We start from the raw sequence: 17,758 nt of genomic DNA, 5'->3' as shown, positions 1-17,758 counted from the left end.
TAAGAATGTTCTTAACAGTAATCCAGTGTTGCTCACCTAGATTAAACTGATATCTACTTGTAACACTTACAACATGAGCGATATCAGGCCTAGTACATAACATCGCATACATTAGGCTTCATATTGCCGAAGCATAAGGAATCCTAGACATGCAATCTCTCTCTTCTTGTGTTTTGGGACACATATCTCGAAAGATGTGGATTCCATGTCTAAAGGGCAATAGGCCTCTCTTGGAATCCTCCATGTTGAATCTCTTCAACACTCTTTCTATGTACTTAATTTGAGAAAGCCCTATCAATCTCTTGGTTCTATCCCTATAGATCCCAATGCCGAGAATGTAGGTAGCTTCTCCCAAATCTTTCATGGAGAACGTACTTGACAACCATGCTTTTATTTTTGACATCAATCCTACATCATTCCCAATGAGTAGGATGTTATCAACATATAAGACCAAAAACGCAATCGGGCTCCCACTAACCTTTTTATATACACAGGGCTCGTGAACGTTTTGAATGAACCCAAACAATTTGACTTCATTATCAAAATGAATCTTCCAACTCCTGGATGCTTGCTTAAGACCATAAATGGATCTCTTAAGCTTGCATACCTTCCCTATTTGATCCATGGGTGTGAAGCCTTCAAGTTGTTCTATATAGATATCTTGATCTATATAACCATTTAGAAAAGTTGTCTTCACATCCATTTGCCAAATCTCATAATCATAATGAGCGGCAATGGCTAGTAGAATTCTAATGGATTTAAGCATGACAACTGGAGAAAAGGTTTCTTCATAGTCAACACCTTGCCTTTGACGATAACCTTTTGCCACTAGTCTTGCTTTGTAGGTCTCTACCTTTCCATCCAGACCCATTTACATCCAATAGGTACTATACCTTTTGGTGAATCTACAAGAGTCTAGACTTGGTTCGAATACATGAAATCCATTTCGGATTTCATAGCCTCTAGCCATCTTTGTGAGTCGATGTCTGACATCGCCTCTCGGTAAGTGGTAGGGTCATCTGAGTGATCATGGTCTCCTACTACGAACAACTCTTGTTCACTTAGGAAACCATATCTCTCAGGTGGCCGAGGTATCCTCTCACTCTTCCTATTGGGAGGTGTAAGACTCGGCCTTGGCTCTTCACTTGGTAATTGGACATCTTGTGGGATAGATTCAAGTTCGGCGAACTCTTCACCAAGTTCTATTTTCTTTTTTGTTCCAAATTCTTGAATAAACTCTTTTTCAAGAAAAATGACATTTCTTCTAACAACTACTTGTTGCAACTCAGGAATATAGAATTCATATCCTAAGGTATCCTTAAGATAACCTATGAAATTACCATTTAAATATCGAGTCTCAAGTTTTTCTGATTTATGCTTTTTCACAAAAGCTGTACATCCCCAAATCTTAACATGTTTAAAACTTGGTTTCCTACGAAACCATATCTCATGTGGTGTTGTAGGAACTGACTTGGAAGGTACTCTATTTAGAAGGTATATTGCAGTAAGAAGGGCATGGCCCCATAGGAACAGTGGTAAGTCAGAATAACTTAACATGCTTCGGACCATATCTAAAAGAGTCTGATTCCTCCTTTCTGAAACCCCGTTCAGTTGAGGTGTTCCTGGTGGAGTGCGTTGTGAAATAATACCCGAGACTTTAAGAAAATTTTCAAACTCGTGACTTAGATATTCGCCTCCATGATTTGATCGTAAGGCTTTTATCTTTTTACCAGTTTGATTTTCTACTTCATCTTTAAAATCTTTGAACATTTCAAAAGATTCAGATTTATGTCTCATAAGATAAACATATCCATATCTAGACATATCATCAGTAAAAATTATGAAATATTGATGATCCCCTCGGGCCATTACATTAATTGGCCCGCATACATCAGAATGTATGAGTCCCAACAATTCTATAACTCTAACCCCTTGTCCAACAAAGGGTGATTTGGTCATTTTTCCTAGGATACAAGATTCACATGTTGGATAATGTTCAGAATTCAATGGGCCAAGAAGCCCATCTTTCTCCAACTTAGTGATTCTGTCATCCCCTATATGACCTAATCAATGATGCCATAGAATTTTGGGATTTGGGTTATCCCTTTGTCTCTTGTTATTATTCAATACACGCAAATTTTTATCTTTATCAACAGTTACATTCAAAATGTAAAGACCATTGACAAAATTACTAGAAACAATCAATTTATTTCCAAAATAAATCTCACAAACATTATTTTTAAAAGAAAATTCATAATTCTCTTTCACTAAAGCAGGAATAGAAATAATATTCTTAAAAGCTCCAGGTACACATAAACAATTGTTTAAAACTAAACTATGTCCATGTAATAAAGATAAAGTAACAGTGCCAATAGCCGTGGCTGCAACTCTTGCCCCGTTTGCCACCTTCAGCACGATCTCATCATCTGCTAGCCTTCTACTTTGCTCCAGAACCTGTACAGAAGCACAAACATGAGTTGTCACTCTAGAATCTAGAATCCATAAAGTAGAACAATGAGCAATAGAAAAATACTCGTGAACTATCATCATACCTTCCGCTTCCTTCTTCAAGGAACTGAGATAATCTTTGCAGTTCCTCTACTAGTGCCCGTCCTTGCCACAGTGGAAACATTTTCCTTTGGCAATAGCTTTGCTCTTCTTCTTACTTATTGTTTTGCCCCCTGTTGTACTTGCGTGGCCTTTATCTTGCCTTTCCCCTTCCTAATCTTACTGGAAGAGGCAACAGCCATCACAGTACCCGATTTCATGTTGCTCTGTGCCGTAATGAGCATATTCATTAATTCTGCCAGAGTACACTCTATTTTATTCATATAGAAATTCGATATGAAATTTCCATATGAATCTGGAAAAGACTAAAGGATCAAATCAATTTGGAGGTGAGAATTCAACTCATCCCCCAAACCCTTCAGCTTCTCTAACAAGGAGATCATTTTGAGAACGTGTTCTCCCACTAATCCCCCCGGAGACATCTTTGCCCTAAATAGTGCCTTAGATATCTCATATCTCGCACTCCGGCTTTGTTCGCCATACAAATCTTGTAGGCATGTGATGATAGAGTACGCGTCAGGCATATTCGCATGTTGACGCTGTAATTCACTATTCATTAAAACAAGCATATAACTCCTAGCGGTGAGATCATCATCTCGCCACTTGGTAAGAGTATCTTGCTCCTCTTGAGTAATGTTTTGAGGAACACTTTCCCCTCCATCATCATTAGCAGGCACGGGTATAGGAGCATCTAATACATAAGTAATTTTCTCCAAGTTCAAAATCAGTTTCAAGTTTAAGAGCCGATCATTGAAATTTGGTCCAGTTAATTGGTGCTTGTCAAGATTTCTTGTAAGTGGGTGCAATGAAGCCATTTGATTTATCTGCAGAAAATAAATAGATTATTAGATATCTTGTTTTCCTTAACTATTTGATTTTGGTCTTTAAATCAGACAGTGCCTCGCACTAAGTTTTTCAGATTCCTTACTCCCAGTGAAGGAAAATGCGAATTCACATTGGCATGAATTCCAGTGGGTATTTGGATTCTTATCAAACTTATTACTCCTCCCATAATAGATTCTTGGAATAACAAATTCAATAAGTGGACAACTCTTGTCCAGTACATCTCATGTACGGCCCAAATATTATTTTAGCTCCCAGTCCAATGTACCTCACATAATAGTTTCTTTACAATTGAACATGGTTAAATTATACCATCACGCTGACAAGTCTGCACAGTTGAATATCAATCCCCTCACATAATAGGTTCTTGGGTCTCAATATTTGTGCATCCCCGTCTCATCAAATGATAAATAGAAATTAAAAATATTTTAACCAGTGTGCAACCCCTATGTATCCATAGCCGGTCAACACACGAATCAAAATGCCCTAATCTCTACCGTGATGGAGAGCCCCAATTAAATTACCTTAACTCTTAAGATCTAACTGGTTACAATTTAATTTTATGAATATGGGAGATTTTCGGTTTAATTTTTAGATCTCATTTTACACATGCAACATTTTAATCATCATACATCAACTATGTAAAATAAACATTGCATAAAGTAGTCGATATGGTCATGGACTCAAACATGCATTCTAGGCACGATTCCAGCCATTGGAAACGTGCGGTGCATATGTGGGTGCATAAAAAGAAAACTGCTTATAACTATTACAAGCATAACCCGTTTACATAGGGTCTTTGTTTCTTCGATTGTTTTACCTTTAATGACTCTATTCCACGTCGTGCCTCCATCGATTAAATCCTCGCTTTTACATTTACTATAAACTACTTTTACAATAGAATAAAAGCGAAAATAAAATTAAACAATTAATTTTACAACTGTTATCCAAAAACGGCAAATCTCGGCACGCAGGCCATCAAATAAAACAATCCATACATCCACACAACACATACATCATCTATGTAGTGTCCTAAGTCCATGACCAATACCGATATGCGACAAGGCATTCACAACATGCTATTTGACAATTAAAAGCATATTATAAAATTTGTCATATTAAAAGCATGTGCGACAAGGCATTCCAAATTCCTTTGTCATATTACCTCGGCCAAGGATTTATCGTCAAGTGACCACTAGATCGCATAGGATATCCTCCTCGTATATCTCGAGGTGATAGATTCCATGTCTGACGCACACATACCTCGTGTGTCACTGAACTAGGCACATAGATACGTATGGCTATCCCTGATTAAGACAACCATATAATATCGTTGATATCCTAATCCACCAACACACAGATATCCATGTCATCTCAGGTCTAAGGACTAATGCAAATCCGTAGTTAATATTGAATCATTGACTCGTGAGATAAAACCCATGTGATTCAATATTAATAGTTCCGTTCAGTGAACTCGTTCCTATAACGAGCACCCAATCATCTTCCTTCTGTATCTTATATAGAGTGGTACGAGACCCACTAATCTTGTCTTTCGGTATCTTATACCGAACAAGGAGGAAGACGATGTGCCGGCCTTTGTGAGTTACTAATTATCCAAATTAGGAACTCTATGGCCATGAACATATTTATAGTATAACGTATTGTGGATTATCCGTCTCGATTATTCTTAACAATTAAGAATGGTATCCACTCCTTATTATACTAAAGGATATTTATATGTTCAATTCAAATCATATTGCAAATTAAATTAAACATAAAACGTGCCATTAAATAAGGTTTAAAGAATTACAAGAATAAGCCCTATTGTGTCACTAGAACTGGTCTTAAGGGCTTATATCTAACAATACTAATTTGCTTACCTTTCATGCAAGTGCCACAAATGTGATCTCTTTCAAATTTAAGCTTGGGTAACCCATTTACAAGATCATGCTTGACTTACTTGTTGATTAAGTTCATACTAGCATGCCCTTACCTATTATGCCACAACCAAGAGTTTTGAGAGGAATTTGCAACTAAGCAGTTTTCCATCTTAGATGATTCTAGAAATATGAGATAGATGTTCTCTACTCCATTTCCTTGTAATTTCATTTCTTTTGTCTTAGAGCATATAACTTTACAAGAATTAGCATCAAAGCAAACTTTATAATTTAAATCACACAATTGACTAATACTAATTAGATTATGTTTAAGTTCGTCAACAAGAAATACATTTCTAATGTAAGATTTTCAAAAGAGATAGAACCCATACCTATGATCTTACCTTGAGAGTTGTCACCATAGAAGACCTTACCTCCTTCTTTGAAAATGATGTTGTTGAGAAGATCTTGATCTCTCGTCATGTGCCTTGAGCACCCACTATCAAGGAGCCACTTGCTCCTTGAATCATTTGAAACCAACGTAGCCTACACAAAGAATCATTCAAGTGGTTCCCTTTGGTACCCACATCATCTTGGGTCCATTCTTGTTAGAAGATACTACATCTTTAGGAACCCAAACTTGTTTGAATTTTTGAGAAAAATTTCATATAAAACATTTGTTAACTAAATGACCATTTCTTCCACAACAGTAACATGTAATAACTCTTGTTGAAAACTTTGGTTTGAAGAATGGTTTTCCTTGAATAAACTTTTGGTTTAAAGCTTTTACAAAAACTGTTTTACTGGAGCTTGCATGGAATGGATCAAATCCAATTTCTTGTTTATCTCCAAAATTTCTTTGAGCTCCAAGAATCATTTATAGTTTCTTTTTCCCTTCAACTAATTTTTCTAAGGATTCCTTCATGTCTTTATTTTCTTTTAAGAGAATTTCTTTTTCAACACCCAGTCTGTTTCTTTCATCTTCCAAAATTCCTATTTCAGTTTTCAAACCATTTACCTCATTTTCTAGTGAGCTTAATTTCCTTTTTAAATAAATTTTTTTCTCATTCATATGCTCACATTCACTTAGCAAATCATTGAATGCATCATGGAGTTCTTCAAATGTAAATTCAGAGAGTGAATTAGGATGCTGAGAAGTTACCCCATCTTCAATATTGGCCATAAAGCAAATGTTGGCAATTTCATCATCTTGTGATTCATCACTTGATGAGAGCTCATCTTCACCCCATGCAGCTAGAGCCTTCTTCTTATTTTTTCTTTCCTTGCAATCCTTCTTTTTCAATTAAGGGCAATCACTTCTAATGTGACCTAATTTCTTACATTCAAAACATCGAAACTCATCAGATGGGTTAGTCTCTTTTTGTTCTTTCTCTTTCAGAAAGTTTCTCGTTTGATTAAATCTACATTTCTTCATAAATTTCCTAAATTTTCTAGCTAACAGTGCAAAATCATCCTCTTCACTTTGAGAGTCTTTATCTTCATCCTCAATTTTAAAAGCTACATTTTTGTTTTTCTTGGAGTCATCAACTTCATTTATTTTCATTAGAATTTCATGTGTCATTAATGAACCTAACAGGTTGTCAAATGGAAGTGTATCTAAATCTTTAGCCTCTGTTATGGCAGTGACCTTGGATTCCCACGATCTAGGTAAACTTCTTAAAATTTTTCTAACTCTTTCTCCATTTGTAAATGTCTTACCTAAGGCTTCTAAGGTAGTAATAATATCATTGAATCTAGTATACATATCTTTTATAGACTAATCTTCCTTCATTGAAAATAGCTCATAATCATGGATAAGAAGATTGATTTTTGTTTCCTTTACCTGATTGGTTCCTTCATGAGTTACCTTTAATTTGTCCCAAATCTCCTTAACTGTCTTGCATGTTGACACTCGATTGAATTCCTTTGAACTCAGTGAACAAATTAGTGTATTCATAGCTTTAGCATTTATCCCCATGTTTCTTCTTTCTTCTACTGTCCAGGTCTCAATTTTCTCTATGTCAGCTAGCTTGATATCCTTATAAACTGCTTACATTAAACTTGAGTCCTGCATCAAATAAATCTGCATTCTTGTTTTTCTATAGTTATAATTAGTTCCATCAAAGAATGGGCGACGAGTGGTGCTTAGACCCTCGGATTGGGATGAGGAAGCAAAATGCACCATCTGATAAGATCTTTTTCCCTAGGCTGTTAAACCGATAAAAATAAGGGAACTTGGCTCTAATACCAATTGATAGAATTGAAATGCTATGGCACGCACTAAGAGGGGGGTGAATTGGTATAATAAAAATAATTTTTTTTAAAACAAAGATCTTGTGTGTGAAGACCACAGATTTGTTAAACCTCAAGACCTTAAAATGGCACGATGAGGTATCAACCGTGTAAAAACAATCTCGTTTTAAGAAAAATGAATATGAAATCTTATGGATGGAAAAACAAAATTAAGTGGGGACAAAGATGCAAACAAGAACAAGCAAAATTGAAAGCACAAGAGACAATGATTTATAGTGGTTCGGCTTTCCAAACCTAGTCCACTACCTTAGCTACCCACTAAAGATTTTGAAGCAAATCCACTATCAATCCCCTACTCAAAACCCGAGTAGGTCCTCTAGTTCGTGACTAGAAAATGTACAAACCTCCCAATCTAATGAGCCATCTAGCTTACGGTAGGATAAATACAGTAATCGTGAGAATGAGAGTTTAAGAGTACAACTCTTAGTTATAGGTTCTCTCCAACAAAAGTAAGAGGCTTAAGATGAATACAACAGTGTAGATACAAAGCCTCGAAAAGAAAATTACAAAGAGAGTAAAAAGAATTTAAAGCTCAGTAAAATTTGAATGCTCGGTAGTTAAAAGTATTCAATGTGTTCAACAGCCTTCAATCAGATCTCCCAACCCATATTTATAGTTGATGGTAGACAAATAGAAAAATCCGACCGTTGTGGTGGTTGGGCGAGCATTAAATGTGCCAAAAAACTAGCCATTACAAGTTTCTGAGAAACAAACTGTCGACAAACAAAATAGGTTAGTCAACTATATTTTCAAACAAAACTAAGGCATAGTCGATAGACAAGGAGGCATAGTCGATAGATGTATAACCAATTCTATTGATAGTCGACAAACACTTTCACATAGTTAACACATCCAAAAATACAAAGGATATTTATAATATCATACACATATATAGTCGATAGAGGAATTTTCATAGTCGACAAAGCCTGTCCAATAGTCAACAGAACACAATATAATCGACAGAAGGTTGGGCATAGTCGACAGATCATAACCCATAGTCGACTATCCACAGGTATAGTCGATAGAACAAAAACACATAGTCGACTATTCATAGGCATAGTCGACAGAGCATATACACATAGTCTGCTATCCATTTGGAAAATCTAAACACTTAACATTTCTTTTGAAAACAAGTTGAGATTATTAAAAAGATATTTATTTTGAATTTAAACACACTCAACCTTACTCCTATATAGATTTTCATAACTTTGCTTCAAACTCATTTATAGTTTTGAAGATTGATTTTCATATAGTCATTATCAAAACTATTTTATTTTTCAAGAGTAAAATATCAATCATGTCACAGTGGCTCAACATAGATCCCGGATATAAGCCAATGCATCAGAAGAGGAGGCCAATGACTCCTGAGCGTTATGCCGCTCTTAAAGAAGAAGTGGATAAGCTCCTAGCAAGCAAGTTCATTAGAGAAGCCCACTACCCGACTTGGGTAGCTAACTCGATTTTGGTAAAGAATAAGAATGGGAAGTAGAGGACCTGTGTCGACTTCACTGACCTAAACAAGGCTTGCCCAAAGGACAACTTTTCTTTCCCCAGGATCGATCAACTCGTGGATGAAATAATCGGTCACCAACTCCTCAGCTTTATGGATTCTTATTCGGGGTACAATCAAATCCCCATGAATCCCGACGATGAGGAGCACACCTCATTTATTACTAATCGGGGACAGTATTGTTACAAGGTGATGCCTTTTGGGTTGAAGAATGCTAGGGTGACCTATCAGAGGCTGGTGCACATGATGTTTGAGGCGCTGATCCGCAAGACCATGGAGGTCTATGTTGACGACATGCTAGTAAAGTCAGAACGGGTAGCCGATCATGTTTCTAATTTGGGAGAGATGTTTAAAGTCCTTAGAAGCTATCATACGAAGCTTAACCCTCTTAAGTGTGCTTTTGGGGTGGCGTCCGGGAAATTTTTGGGTTTTATGGTGAATAATAGAGGCATTGAGGCCAATCTAAAGAAAATAAGAACCTTGCTCCATATGAGGTCGCCTGTACGAAAAAAATATATTCAAAGCCTCAATGGCCAAGTCGCTGCCCTAAGTCGATTTATTTCTAAGGCAACTGATAAATGTGTCTTGTTATTCGAGCTACTAAAAAAGGCATGGGATTTCCAGTGGACAGAAGAATGTGAGTCTGCTCCTCGCCAAGCCTAAAAATAGAGAAAAGCTAATTTTATACCTGGGAGTGTCTCAGTATGCTCTCAGTGCGACCCTCGTTCTAGGGGAGGATGGGGTGTAGTACCCCGTGTATTATGTCAGCAAGAGCCTGGTGGATGCATAGATAAGGTACACTGATGGAAAATCTCACATATTGTCTAGTAATGGCATCAAGGAAGCTGCGACCTTATTTTCAGGCTCATCAGATTGAAGTCATGACCAAGTACCCACTGAGGCAGATCTTGCAGAAGCCAGACACCTCGGGTCGCTTACTAAAGTGGGCTATCGAGCTCGCCTAGTTTAATATAGAGTATAAACCAATGGTGGTGATAAAGGGGCAAGCATTGGAGGATTTCATTGCTGAGCTCACTAGACCAGTTGAAGAGGAAGCATAAAGCTCGGAAGGACCGTCCTGGGAGTTATATGTGGACAGATCATCAGGTGAACAAGGGGTTGGAGTTGGGGTCATGTTGATAAGCCCCGAGGGCCACAGGATTCTTTTTGCCCTGAGATTTGGTTTTCAAGCCACCAATAATGAAGTTGAGTACGAGGCACTATTGGCAAGACTTCGCTTAGCAAAGGAGGTGCGAGCTGAGGCTTTGGTAATTTTCAGCTATTCTCAACTAGTTGTTAATCAGATACAGGGAGAATATTAGGCTAGGGGCACGAAAATGGCAACATACTTTTAGAAAGTATGCGAGCTCCTAGCTGTCTTCGAGAAGTATGACATACGCTAGATTCCCCATTCTCAGAACTCTCACGCAGATGCACTGGCCCGCCTGGCAACTGCTCGAGATGCGGAGTTCTTGAGGGCCATACTAGTAAAGTTCTTATCTACCCTGAGCACAGAACAACAAGTTGGAATGGAGGTGATCGATGTGCCCCAAGGCTCATGGAGGAATCCCATTTTGGATTATCTGCAAAATGGGAAGTTGTCGGAAGATAAGCTGGAGGCGGGCCGATTACAAGCTCGAACAACTCGATATTGTGTCTATGATGATAGGTTATACAAGAGAGGGTTCACAGCCCTACTTTTGAGGTGTATTGATGGCATTGGTTATCAAACTATGTTAGAAAATATTCATGTGGGCCATTGTGGTAATCATGCCAGAGCATTATCACTGGCACAAAAGATACTTTGACAAGGATTTAATTGGCCCACAATAGAGCAAGATGTCATAGAGTTGGTCAAGAGATGTGATAAGTGCTAGAGATTTGCTAAAGTCTCGCGAGCTCCGCTAGCCTACCTACAGCAGATGAGCAACCCATGGCTTTTTTCCATCTGGGGTATGGATCTAATTGGGCCACTTCCAATAGCCGGCGGAGGGTGTAAGTACTCCATAGTGGCGGTTGACTACTTCACCAAGTGGGCAGAAGCCAAAGAGCTTGTGCAGATCTCCAGTTTAAAGGTACAATATTTTATGTGGGATAATATTATTTGCAAGTTTAGAGTTCCATGGCAAATAGTCACGGACAATTCACCAGCAAGCAATTCATCCAATTTTGCGAATCCCTGGGGATCCAAAAGAGTTTCACGATTGTGGACCACCCCCAAGCCAACGGACAGGTCGAGTCTATCAACAAAATAATCAAGCAGATATTGAAAACAAAACTTGAGGCTAAAAGGGGGCTTGGGTGGACGAACTACAAACGGTACTCTAGGCCTATCGAATGACAGCTCGAAACACCATGGGGAAGACCCCATTCTCAATGGTGTATGCGTCGGAGGCTATGATCCTAGCAGAGAACGAGGTGACCAGCTAGTGAAGGGCCACCTTCAATCCAAACAACAACGACGAGTTGCTAGTGACGAGCCTAAACCTACTTGAGGAAGCAAGAGACACAACTCACATGAGGGTCGCCATCTATCAACAAAGGGTGGCACGATACTACAACAGAAAGGTCCGAATTCGACGCTATAAGGTTGGAGACCTAGTATTACACCTAATACTTCTCGGAGCTCGCAAGGCAAGTAATGGCATGCTAAGCCTTAATCGGGAAGGACCCTTCGTCATCAAAGAAGACTTGGGAAACGGACTGTATCATTTAGAAAATATGGATGGAGCTATTCTCCCACGTGCTTGGAATACGGAGCACCTCCGTCCTTACTTTCAATGAATGTAATTGTTCTTACCTATGCTCTAACTTTTTATTGCGATTAATTTTTGTAATTCTGATTGGAATTTATGAATATTCATTCATTACACTTTATTCTTATTGATATTCGATTGAATATCTTTAAAAATTGGGGGTTGAGAAACCATGATTTGCGAGCTGAGACTCATTCATCTTAGCCACCATGCTATAGTTTACGGCTTAACTGAGCATTCTTCTTGGTCCTTCTTCAGGTCATGGTTTGCGAGCTGAGAACCATTCATCTTGACCTAATGCCATGATTTGGTACCTACTGAGCAGCCATTTCCATCAATGATTTGGCGTTAATTAAGGTTCACTGGCTGGGGTCTTTTCATCTTGACTCAAGTCATAGTCTGCGACCTACTTAGGTATTCCTTTATGGCTCATTAAACTTGTAAAAAACCATGATATATTAGCTGGGGTCAGCCTATGATCCACCTGAACATATAGCTTGGCAATGCAAGTTGGAGATTCACTAGTTGGGGTCCTTTCATCTTGACACAAGTCATGGTCTGCGACCTACCTGAGTGTTTCTCCTTGATCAGTTAAACTTGCACTATAAAAAAATTGATTTTTTGCAACGGTTTTAAAAATCGCAACAAAACATTGTATTTTGCAACGGTTTTGAAAAACTGCTGCAAAATTTATTAAAATATTTAATTTTGTGATGGTTTTCAAAAAATCTCTGCTAAATTTAGAAAATAATTAAATAACTGAAAATAAAATCAAATTTAGCTGGGGTTTTGAGAATCCGTCGCTAAATTCAAAAAAATTAAATAATTCAAAATTAAATTAACATTTGTGGTAGTTTTTCAAAATCGTCGCAAAATTCATTAAAAAATTGAATTTAGCGGCGATTTTTGAAAAATCGCCACTAAATTAAAAAATAATTAAATAATTTAAATTTAAAATTAAATTAACATTTGTGGTGATTTTTCAAAATCATTGCAAAATTCATTAAAAATTTGAATTTTACTTAAGAAAATAATTAAAAAATAAATATAAAATCATAAAAAGAAATTTTAATTTTAATTTAAATTTAAATTAATCACAATATTAATTAAAATTTTTAATTTAAAAAAATAGATATAAAAATTAATTTAACAAAATTTTAATACATAAAATTTTAATAGTTTTAAAAAATATATAAAATATTTTTTTATTTTTAATTTATTCCTTTATTCTTTGAAAAAATAATAAATTAATTAATATTTTTTAATTTATATTAAAAATATAAAATATAATTCTGAAAAATAGTTATTGAATTAGTATATAATTTATATGGGTAAATATATAATAGGGAGGCTTGGCAGAGGAGACGGTTACACGCGCACACGCGCATAAGGGAGATCCTATGTTCGAATCCGGGGGAAAAGAAGCTGGAAATTGAATTTCCAGCATCGCCACGCGATGTGCGGACATGCGACCACGTGGCACGCAGGTTGCAAGCATGTGCGTGAGCCCGTGCGCTAGTCTAGGCGTGGGCGGCTGGCCTGGCTGCCCACGCTTGGGAGAAATTTTATTTTATTTTTTTAATTTTTGTGGCAGTTCTAAGAACCATTGCTAAAATTAAAAATTTTATTTTTTTTAATTTTTACAGCGATTCTAAAAATTGCCGCTAAAATTAAAAATTTTAATTTTTTTAATTTTAACGGCGGTTCAAAAATCGTCGTTATATATTTAAAAACCCGTCGCTAAATCACTAATTTTGCGACAATTACTCTAGCGGTTGTTGAAAACTGCTGCAAAATGCTCCGCGATGGTTGATTGCCACTAAATGCAAAAACAAATCGTTGTAAAATGCCTTTTTTTTTTTTTTGTGTTGTAAAAAGTCATGATATGTTAGCTGGGATTAGCCTATGATCTATCTGGACGTATAGCTTGGCAATACAAGTCTTTTAAATGAAAGTCATGGTATGTTAGCTGAGATCGCAGTGCGACCTACCTGGACATATATCTTGGCAATGTTTTCATTATGACCCATATATTATTTTGTCAGGGTGTGTTATATGAGGTTTGCCCTGATTTGCCTAAGTATGATTGTTCGTGACCTACTGGACACGTATCTTGATTATTAATTATTATGTCAATCAATGATGAGTGTAACACCCCAAATTTCTTAAGCGTGTTATAACTTAGGGTTTCAGGAATATAAAAATTTTTCATATCACAATAGCTGCCATACATCACACAATATCCCAAAAACCCTAATTTTTACCTTCTCAGCTTAACAAACCCAATAATCGAATAGCTAAGACAGGCGTTAAAATTTTAAATGCGGAAGCTAGATCGAACCTGATATAGTTCACAACCATAATTCTTTATTTATCATAAAATTGTTCAAGACGTCTACAAAATGTATTACATGAACATCATCTCTTGCAAGTGATAACTGAATCTTAAACATATCCAAGACATACATAAGCTCGCACATAAATAAAGATATTCTAAACATGATACATACAGCAAATTAAACTTATTCTTCAGCTACCTCCTTTCCCTTAGAGCCGCTTGTCAAACCTGAAACGTTTGAATATTCCAAGGATATAGTCCAATTAGAAGATGAATCTTCTAGTGAGAAATTCTAAATAACAGTTCATATCAATGCATAATCAGGTATAAAATGTATGAGAAGACAACGAGAACTACTCTGAGTGCCTCGTGAACACGTTAGCCTCCTCCAACGAGAGCTTTCTCAATGGCACATGCATAGCGCCTCTTGAGAGGTCCTTAATCATGTCACTTCAGCCCGACCTCATAGCACTCATGCAAGCACCACATCCATTATTCCTTAGGCTCACGGTCTTCCCCATGAGAGCTTTCTCGATGGCGCATGCATAGCATCTCTCAGGGGATATATGACCTTTGCCCTCGGAAAACAACAAATAGGTATAACAATATGGTCACATGAATTTTATAAATGCAATAGTTAAAAAGCCAACAGCATATGTTTTTCAGAAAAATACCGTTCATATATACAACATGATTTCACGTAAGAGAACAATAAGAGTTTACATACAAGAACATCGCAAAATATGTCTCATGCAATAGATGTAATACCCTAAGTCATTATAAATAAATTTAATCATATATTAATTTAACTAAGTTATGCTTATTTATTAAATTATGATTATGAGGTATGGAATTAATTTATTTAAGTATGCTTATGACAGAAATTATGTATAAGTATACATGTAAATATAAGTATGTATAAATAGATAACAAGTGTAAGTCATTTTATTTAGTGTATGTGTATAGCCTGTTGTATATATAAATTAGTATGTATGTATGTAAGTTCGTATGATATATATAGATATATATATATATATATATAAAAATCAAAAAATCCAGATTTTGCAGAGCAGCGCGCGGCCAGAGCATGGTCGCGCCTGCAATCGATTCTCAGGGTAAGGGGAGGTTTTTAATGCTGCAAGGACATCGGGTGTGGCTCTAGGGCACGTGGGTGCCTCGATGGGACGTCCCGCGGCGGAGTTTTGGCTATAAATAGCCAAGGCCGAACGAAGTCTCTCATCTGAAAATTTTGAGGCTTAAATCGGTCGATTGGGAGAGTGTTTGAGAGATTTGAGAGCGGGGTCTTGGTCTTCAAGTCATGGGTAACGTTTCTGTCAAGTTTAGCGACCAACGGAGCAGAGGAAGAGGCGAATGGAAGCTTCACCGGAAAACGCGCGACTTGTAACGACCCGCTCCCACTTACGGGTGCCACCGGTAAATAATCGACCAGATTGCTCACCCGACAACCACAACTGAAGGGTTGGACTATGTTTCAACAGGAAACGCCCTAGGTAGGAACTAGGCTTCGTCCTTCCCTTCGCTCCACTCAGGAATCAGTCCCAACTCAAATAAGAAAAATCCAGCGGACCAAGACCCGAAACCTGAGTGAACTTCACCTCTCTTCAGCTCACCCCATAGCAAGCCAGAGGTGACCCAGGCACAAAGCTAGCATACAAACACTTCGCTGAGTATTGGGGATTTATGAGAACATACCTCGCTGATCTTTACTCGATCCGAACTTGGCTTCAATAACCCAAGCCATATATATAATGAACAATTTCACAATCATTTATCACTCTACGATGATTACAACAATTTGATACAACCAACTCTCAACAAGTATACATTTACTCACAAGGGTATACACACATCACACTACATGACTACGTACAAGAGGTAATAAAATACAAAACTCAGGCAACACAGCTAGTTATCACAACAGTCTCCTGGCACCATTCCTGCTCGCATCTGGACTTGCATCATCTACACATGAGGTAAAAACCTCATGAGTCATAAAGACTTAGTAAGGGTGCAAGGCATGTAAATATGAATATAATCATGTTTATGTATGTCAATGCATGCAAATGAGGCTAGGCTCACACATCCTCACAACCCACTAAGGTTTGAGGCATCAACCTATCAGCCCCCACCACTAGTCCTCCATATGGCCACAGGTCCACTAGTTCCTACATCACACAAGATATAACCACTACATGTCAATGCAACATAAAAACATTATCAAACACATTTACCAACTTGCAAGGCCACCTCCACATGGGTCCATCCCTTACCTGGCTCGAAGCTTCATCTCTACCTCGGCACGAATTCCAACCTGAATCTCAAGTTCCTCTAGGATCATTGCCTTCCTGATCGAACCTAGAGACAAACAGGCAAACCCCACCATATCAAGCATTAATCAACGCCTTCATTTTTGCTTCCACTGCAAAATCACGCATCAACACTATCTCCAAACAACACTAACCACGGCATACACCAGCCGTCAATAAATTCCAAACAACCCCGACCCAAAGTTTAATCCAACAATTAAATTACTCTACACAATTTAATATCTCACATAAAAGAAATATTTTGAAAAGAATTAATTAACTCACCTCAATTAATCTGGAAGAGAAAATCGGCTAATCGCCCACATTGGCATCGCCTATTGGACTGCCATAATGCTCTCGGATTCCCATATCGAACCTTCGGCCCATTCCTCGAGCCCCAAATTAATTTCCAGACCTTTTCCCCATTTTCTGGAATTTTTTTTTGGGATTTTCTCCTATTTTCCAGAATTTTCCATATTTCTTTTTCTTTTCTTTTTTTTTTCTTTTTCCTCCTTTCTTTTCTTCTTCCCGCGCCTCCCCCTGCACGCGCACTGTTCATCTTCCTCCTCCTCGCAGCTGCTTCTTCCTCGCGTGCAAACAAGTCCGTTCCAGCTGCTACGCACGGCCTTGAGCCACCTTCCAGCATTGCCTCCACGGTCATGCAAACGCCAGCCGACGACTGCCTCCAAGGTTGGCTTCACCGCAAGCCACCATTACAGCTGGCCTCACTACGTATAGCCATGGCCGCGCCCCCGGCCCTCTCCAACACTTCCTCGCGCCACTACGCCTGCTGCCAGCCTCCTGCACGCGTCCCCTGTCGCTGACCAGCGACTGGAACAGCAGCGAAGCTGCTGCCATGGTCGCTCTCCTTTGCTGCCACAACTAGCTGCTGCTAGCCCGCACGACCCCTGCGCCCGCCATTGCCAACCACCGAAGGTCCTGGCTGCTTGGCTGCCTCAGCCTTCTACAACAAGCCCATCGCTGGACACCACCGCAGCCATCGGCCTCCTTCGCAGCACCTCGTCATGAGCCACCGCAGTTGCTGCTGCCTCCTTCATGCGTCGGCCATGGCCAATCTGCCTTTAGCCGCTGCCGCTGGCCAGCCAACCTCCATCATTTCAGGCCGGCCTTCGGCCTTCTCTCTCGCGAGCTCTCTGTTTCCCACTCTCTGTTTGGCCATTGCAATTTAAATTTCAAAACCTCAGCAAACTTCCCCCCAATCCACG

The sequence above is a fragment of the Diospyros lotus genome, chromosome 15, assembly GCF_014633365.1.
Source record: "Diospyros lotus cultivar Yz01 chromosome 15, ASM1463336v1, whole genome shotgun sequence".
NCBI lineage: Eukaryota > Viridiplantae > Streptophyta > Magnoliopsida > Ericales > Ebenaceae > Diospyros > Diospyros lotus.
Note: the sequence above shows the minus strand (reverse complement) of the source record.